The sequence below is a fragment of the Ambystoma mexicanum genome, chromosome 6p (genome assembly GCF_040938575.1).
Source record: "Ambystoma mexicanum isolate Mex_15411 chromosome 6p, UKY_AmexF1_1, whole genome shotgun sequence".
Lineage (NCBI taxonomy): Eukaryota > Metazoa > Chordata > Amphibia > Caudata > Ambystomatidae > Ambystoma > Ambystoma mexicanum.
Window position 1 is genome coordinate 1,035,022,112 of NC_090935.1, and position 8,023 is coordinate 1,035,030,134.

The window sequence follows — 8,023 nt, forward strand, 5'->3', positions numbered from 1 at the left end:
ACACGAAGAAGAACTCCAAGCAACTAGATAAGGACACTCCTGACAGTAGTCAACCTTCTGTAACAAGAAGCCAAGAACCACTGGGAGAACCACTAATAATAAATGAGGCAGAATTAGCTATGATAGAAGTAGAAAACACCATGTGTCAGTATGAAGATAATGAAGACTTAACTATACTACAATCAAAACTAAACAATGAGCAAAGTAGCATTTTTCAAGAAGTAACAAAACAAATTGCACATGGTGTAAAACATGAAAATAAAGAATGTTCCTGCCATAATTATCAACCTATACTACTGTACGTCAGTGGTGAAGCTGGTTCTGGCAAAACATTCCTAATCAAAATCATTAGTAAGTTCCTTCAACAATTGACAAACAACAAACGGTCAGCTGTTGTCACTGCCCCCACAGGTTTAGCTGCCTACAACATAGGTGGTGTTACATTAAACCGATTACTACTATTACCAGTAGAACACCAGAACAAATTAGACTATTACAAACTTTCAGCAGAAGCTGCAATGGAATTACGCAGATTATTGAAACAAATGAAAATGCTACTAATAGGTGAAGTGAGCATGGTCTCCAACCTGATGTTAGCTTTGATTCACCTCAGATTACAAGAAGTACTCAAAACAGACTATGAAGAGCTCTTTGCAGGAAAACACATTATTGTTTTTGGAGATCTGCTTCAATTAACACCAGTAAAAGGTGAACCTATTTTTAAAACATTAGGACACAAACTCTGCCGTAAAACTGTTGGCAGCATTGGAAATGTCAACCTTTGGCACCATTTCCAATACAGAGAATTAACAGAAAACATGCGGCAATCTGCAGATCTCACTTATGCCAACATTTTAAAAAGTATCAGAGTTGGTATACTTTCTAAAGAAGCAGAAGGAATATTGAAAACCCGACACATTAATGCACTTCATGGCGATAATGCATGTGCTACAGATGTTATGGAACAATTAGACCACACAAATGTCAATTGTATGGCATTAATGCCAACTCTTGCAAGCTGTTTCAAATTCAATGAAATCATGCTAAGCAAAGAAATGCAACCAATCATGGAAATTAGCGCCACAGACAAACTAGATGTACATGGTATGACACTACCCATGTGTGACCAAGCCACAACAAGACTAAATAGTTTAGAAAAATCAATCTCAAACACAGCAGGCTTAGAAAAGATATTAAAATTATCCTTAAATTGCAGAGTAATGCTTAAACGTAACCTTGACGTGGACCAAGGACTAGTTAATGGAGCACTGGGTACAGTTGTTGGCTTTCAAACATACCCATGCGACAACAAAATTCGGTTTGTCAATATACTCTTTGACAAACTTTCAGAAGTAAAAAGGATAGGATGCTCAATAGCTAGATTCCTTCTCTTCAAAGATATGTATGTACGCAGAGAACAATTTTCTCTAACTCTTGCATACGCAGTCACGATTCATAAATCACAAGGTCTTACCCTAGACAAAACAATGATAGATATTGGTAACACAGTCTTTAAAGAAGGCATGAGCTATGTAGCACTATCACGCTTACGTATACTTGACGGTCTATTTCTAATCAACTTTAATGCAAGTAAAATAAACACTGATATTCCTTGCATTTTAGAATACAATAGACTTCGCTCACTATACACCCCTCACCTAAACACATATTCTGTTCCACAAAAAGTAAAACGTTATAAAAGAAAAATAAATCAAACAGAAATGCAACAGGATGTCACTGCAAATCCTCCAAAGAGAGTAAACGAAACTAATACTTCATCAAGTACCACAAGCAAAAAAGAATCAATTAGGGAAAGTAAACCAAGTACTTCTTTAAAGAAGGAAGACAAACTCCAAAAAAAGCAGTTAGATACAGAACTACCTGGACCATTTAAATTCTCAAATATAGTTGGTGTAAGTTGCTACGCAAATGTAGCAATGAATATTCTATTTCAATTACCACCAATTGTTGACAACATTTACTTACACAGTACAGACCCATTGTGTTTGCAAATGTTAGTACTTCACAGAAATGCAGCAAACAATCCTGACAACATGTATAGTGTTTTTGGAATAAGACAACAATTGGACTACTGTGCTGGAATGGTGAAATTCACTATAAATTCACAGGAAGATCCACAAGAATTTCTAATGTACTTACTACAAGTACTGGAAAACAAAAACATACCTATAAATGAAATCTTTCAGATTTCATACATGTGGAAACATACATGCACTCTCTGCAACAATGTGACACAAGAAGAAATCCCCAATGAACGCTTCATATATATATCAATACCAAATTGTGAATCCATTCCATTTCAGCGACTTGTATAAAATGCAAACCATGGTAGATTATGCTCTACCTGCAATTCAGATAATCGCTCCACATTAGTAATACAAACACATAGTAAATACATAACACTAATGCTTCTATGTTATAATGCAGATGGTACCAAAAACAACTGCAAGCTGACTTGATTCACACATGGTCAAATATCACTTGGTAAGAAAACCTTCACAACAATAGGTATAATCTACCACGCAGGAGCCACAACCAATTCAGGGCACTAAACTGCATATATAAAAAAGAAATGTGGATGGTTTGAATGTAATGATAGTACTATTACTCTAAAGCAGAGATTACCAGGAAATCTTACAAACGCTTATTTGATGTTCTTAAAACCAAAATTTGATAACTAAACTGTATTTAAACCCTAAGTAAACTTGTGTTAAAAAAATATAAACTGTTAGAATACTCCAAAAACTATCTAACTGCTCAAAGATTCTACAACAACTAATCAGATAAATGAATACCACTAAATTAGACCAAAAAATATACAGTTAGAATACGCCAATTGGTATCTAACTGTCCCAAAATTTAACAATATCCAAATAGATAAATCAATACCACTAAAATATATAAAAAAAATAGACAGTTAAAATACGCCAATTGGTATCTAACTGCTCCAAAATTTTATAATATCAAAACAAATAAATAATATATTACTGCTCCAAAAAAATACAACAAGTATTAAGCATTAGCCAGAAAGAACAAGTGAACACTGAAAAAAAAAAAACAAATAAACTGTAGCATAACAGAAAAGGGTTTTTTTTAAACCAACATGGATTTTTTTTTCTCCAACAGACCCAATGATTTTAGCAACAAATACAGTAACTGAGCAACTTTGATTTGTAATCTACTAAATATGAGTGTCCAAAAAAAAAAGTATATTGATTATACAATATAATAAATCATTACAAAATACTAATACTAACATGCTATTTTCTTTTATCACAGAAATTAACAAGAAAAACATGGACTCCCGTTACTAGACCAAACAGTAAGTATACAATAATGAGTACCATAGCAGCATATCACATCCATAGTATCTAATACCTTTGTTCCTTATACATTTGTTTTTCACCCAAAGTTATAAGCAAAAATGAATGTGATATGCTGCGGTGCAAAATGGCCATGCACCCAAGACTCTATGCCCTGGCAACAACCATCACAGCATATCACATCCATAGAGTCAAACATGTCAACTATGGTCTATGGAAACTTTTAATGTCCGCGGACATTATGAGTGTTCTTAGAACACTTTCAACTTGCCAGCAAACAATACGGACAGCGTTTTCAGGACACCCCCTACGAACATTTCAGAACAACGCGATAGTTCTTAGAACACTTTCAACTTGACAACGAACAATACGGACAGTGTCCTCAGGACACCCCCATTTTGTTTATTTGCGAACATTTCAGGACACTGCGAGTGTTCTTAGAACACATTCAACTTGCCAGCGAATAATACGGACCATGCCTTCAGGACACACCCTACGAACATTCCAGGACACCGCAAGTGTTCTCAGAAACGTCTTCAGAGCACCCCCATTTTGTTTATTTTTGAACATTTCAGGACACCGCGAGTGTTCTTAGAACACATTCAACTTGACAACGAACAATACGGACAGTGTCCTCAGAACACCCCCATTTCGTTTATTTGCGAACATTTCAGGACACCATGAGTGTTCTAAGAACACATTGAACTTGACAGAGAACAATACGGACAGCGTCCTCAGTACACCCCCATTTTGTTTATTTGCGAACATTTCAGGACACTGCGAGTGTTCTTAGAACACATTCAACTTGCCAGCGAACAGTAAGGACTACGCCTTCAGGACACCCCCTACGAACATTCCAGGACACCGGGAGTGTTCTTAGAAACGTCTTCAGAACACCTCCATTTTGTTTATTTGCGAACATTTCAGGACACCGCAGTACGGACAGCGTCCTCAGGACACCCCCTACGAACATTCCCCGGACACCGCAAGTGTCCTTAGAAGCGTCTTCAGAACACCACCATCTTGTTTATTTGTGAACATTTCAGGACACCGCGAGTGTTCTTAGAACACATTCAACTTGACAACGAACAATACGGACAGCGTTTTCAGGACACCCCTTACGAACATTCCAGGACACCGCGAGTGTTCTTAGAAACGTCTTCAGAACACCCCCATTTTGTTTATTTGTGAACATTTCAGGACACCGCGAGTGTTCTTAGAACACATTCAACTTGACAACGAACAATACGGACAGCGTCCTCAGAATACCCCCATTTCGTTTATTTGCGAACATTTCAGGACACCATGAGTGTTCTAAGAACACATTCAACTTGACAGAGAACAATACGGACAGCGTCCTCAGGACACCCCCATTTTGTTTATTTGCGAACATTTCAGGACACTGCGAGTGTTCTTAGAACACATTCAACTTGCCAGCGAACAATACGGACTATGCCTTTAGGACACCCCCTACGAACATTCCAGGACACCGGGAGTGTTCTTAGAAACGTCTTCAGAACACCTCTATTTTGTTTATTTGCGAACATTTCAGGACACCGCGAGTGTTCTTAGAACACATTCAACTTGACAGAGAACAATACGGACAGTGTCCTCAGGACACCCCCTACGAACATTCCCCGGACACCGCGAGTGTTCTTAGAAGCGTCTTCAGAACACCACCATCTTGGTTATTTGCAAACATTTCAGGACACCGCGAGTGTTCTTAGAACACATTCAACTTGACAACGAACAATACGGACAGTGTCCTCAGAACACCCCCATTTCGTTTACTTGCGAACATTTCAGGACACCATGAGTGTTCTAAGAACGTATTCAACTTGACAGAGAACAATACGGACAGCGTCCTCAGGACACCCCCATTTTGTTTATTTGCGAACATTTCAGGACACTGCAAGTGTTCTTAGAACACATTCAACTTGCCAGCGAACAATACAGACTACGCCTTCAGGACAACCGCTACGAACATTTCAGGACACCGGGAGTGTTCTTAGAAACGTCTTCAGAACACCTACATTTTGTTTATTTGCGAACATTTCAGGACACCGCGAGTGTTCTTAGAACACATTCAACTTGTCAGAGAACAATACGGACAGCGTCCTCAGGACACCCCCTACGAACATTCCCGGACACCACAAGTGTTCTTAGAAGCGTCTTCAGAACACCACCATCTTGTTTATTTGCAAACATTTCAGGACACCGCAAGTGTTCTTAGAACACATTCAACTTGATAACGAACAATACAGACAGTGTCCTCAGAACACCCCCATTTCGTTTATTTGCGAACATTTCAGGACACCATGAGTGTTCTAAGAACACATTCAACTTGACAGAGAACAATATACACAGCGTCCGCAGGTCACCCCCATTTTGTTTATTTGCGAACATTTCAGGACACCACGAGTGTTCCTAGAACACATTCAACTTGACAGAGAACAATACGGACAGCGTCCTCAGGACACCCCCATTTTGTTTATTTGCGAACATTTCAGGACACCGCGAGTGTTCTTAGAAGACATTCAACTTGTCAGCCACAACCCCATTCATATTTGCGAACATTTCAGGACACAGCAAGTGTTCGACAACGTCTTCAGAACACCCCCATTTTGTGTATTTGCGAACAATTCAGGACACCGCGAGTGTTCTTAGAACATATTCAACTTGACAATGAACAATACGGACAGCATCCTCAGGACACCCCCATTTTGTTTATTTGCGAACATTGAACATTTCAGGACACTGGGAGTGTTCTTAGAACAGTTTCAGTTTGCTTGCGAACAAAACGGACACATATTGAGTCCTCAGAACACCCCCCATTCAGTTTATTTAGAACATTTCAGAACACCTGTGATGTCCGCAGACAAATCGAACGCAAAAAGAATGTCTAACACATAAAAAACACAACTTTCATCCTATCTCATACACTCCCACCCTCCCCAAACACTCCTACACAACAACACAGGCTACTAAATACAAATTTTGAACAAAGTTTCACCACGCTGTCCGCGACACGACCGCAAATCCAAGATGGCGGGCGCTACCGAAAATCTGACGCGCTTCACGCTCCACGCCGTCCAATCGCATGTCTGAGAACATCACGCAAGCCGATTGGTCAATCAGGACACTGTCCGCGGAGCGAACAGCGAAGTCCGTTTGTGGACCGAACACAGATATCATGAATTTTTTTTTACCTACTTTTTGGTCATTTTTTAAAAAACTACTGGACGGACTTTCACCAAATTCGCAAAAGCACGCATTCGGGACCAAGCCACTGCTCCTGGTCCAAATTTGGTGAAAATCCGTCCAGCGGTTTGGGCTGTAGACGCGAGCAAATTTTTTTTCCCATTCAGTCTATGGGGAAAAGAAAGTTTTGGGACCCCCCCCTATAACCTTTCCCTCCCTGGCCAAAGGCCATGCACCCAAGAACAAAGTTATAAGTACTGGACGTGCAAGTCACTGCACACCCATCCCATGTAATATCTATGGACATACAGCTAGGAGTGAAGCCTCTGGCCAGAAGCACTGAAGGATTCCACACCTATAGAAATACCCCCACTACCACACATCACTGAGGTGGTTGTGGGGAGACCCTGCACTCTTGGGTGCATGGCCAAAGCCATGCACCCAATAACAAAGTTATAACCTCTTCATGATGTATTTTCTATGGCCACCTTGTATGCACAGAAAATGAGGGGTACAATAAGGGCAGTATTTCAGTCTGTGCAGTGCACAGGGAACTTGTAACTGTTGTAAGGACACGTGTGGTGTTAGGGAACATTGAAATTGACACCATGCTGTAATTGCATTACTTTTCCCTATGGTTATTGTATTCATTATTACGCCGCCATGGGTGTCACATGCTATGGTGGTTGTGGCCAGGGCCTAGAGTCTTGGATGCATGGCCGTCGGCCGAAGGCCTTACTTCCAAAACTCTAGGCCCTGGCCACAAACACTGCAGCATGTCACACCCAGGGATACACCCATGGTAATGCATATCGATTGCCTGGTTGTGGGGAGTGTGTGCAGTCTTGGGCGCATGGCCAAAGGCCATGCACCCAACAACATAGATATAACCTCTTCACTTACAAGCCCACATGGGTTTTATCTAGTGCAGTGGTTGTGGCCAAGATGTGTACTTTTGGGTGCATGGTTGCAGGCTGTATGCCATACACCCAAGCATGCACCCAAAAGGAAACTTGTAATCACTGGAGTTATAAGCCACTTCACAACCATATATTGAAATGTATGGACATACACCTACACTTTTAGGCCCTGCCCAAAACAGTACAGCATTTCAGAGCTACAGAGACACCCCTAGTATTCAACATCAGACAGGTGGCTGTGGGGGGTCTGCAGTCATGAGTGAATGGCTGCAGGCCATGCACCCAACAGCACAGTTATATGTAGTGTACTTACATGGCACAATGGGTGTGATATGGTGTGGTAGTGCATCACTCAGGCAGCTGTGGGGAGGGGCTGCAATCATGGGTGCATGGCCAAAGGCCATGCCCCCAAAAGCACATTTGTACATAGTGTAGTTATATGCCGCAATGGATGTCATATGGTGTGGTAGTAGTGGCCAGGATGCAGAGTATTTGAACAAAGTAATACGCACTGCAGTTGTAAGCAACTATGCATTTTATATACTGTATACATTGATA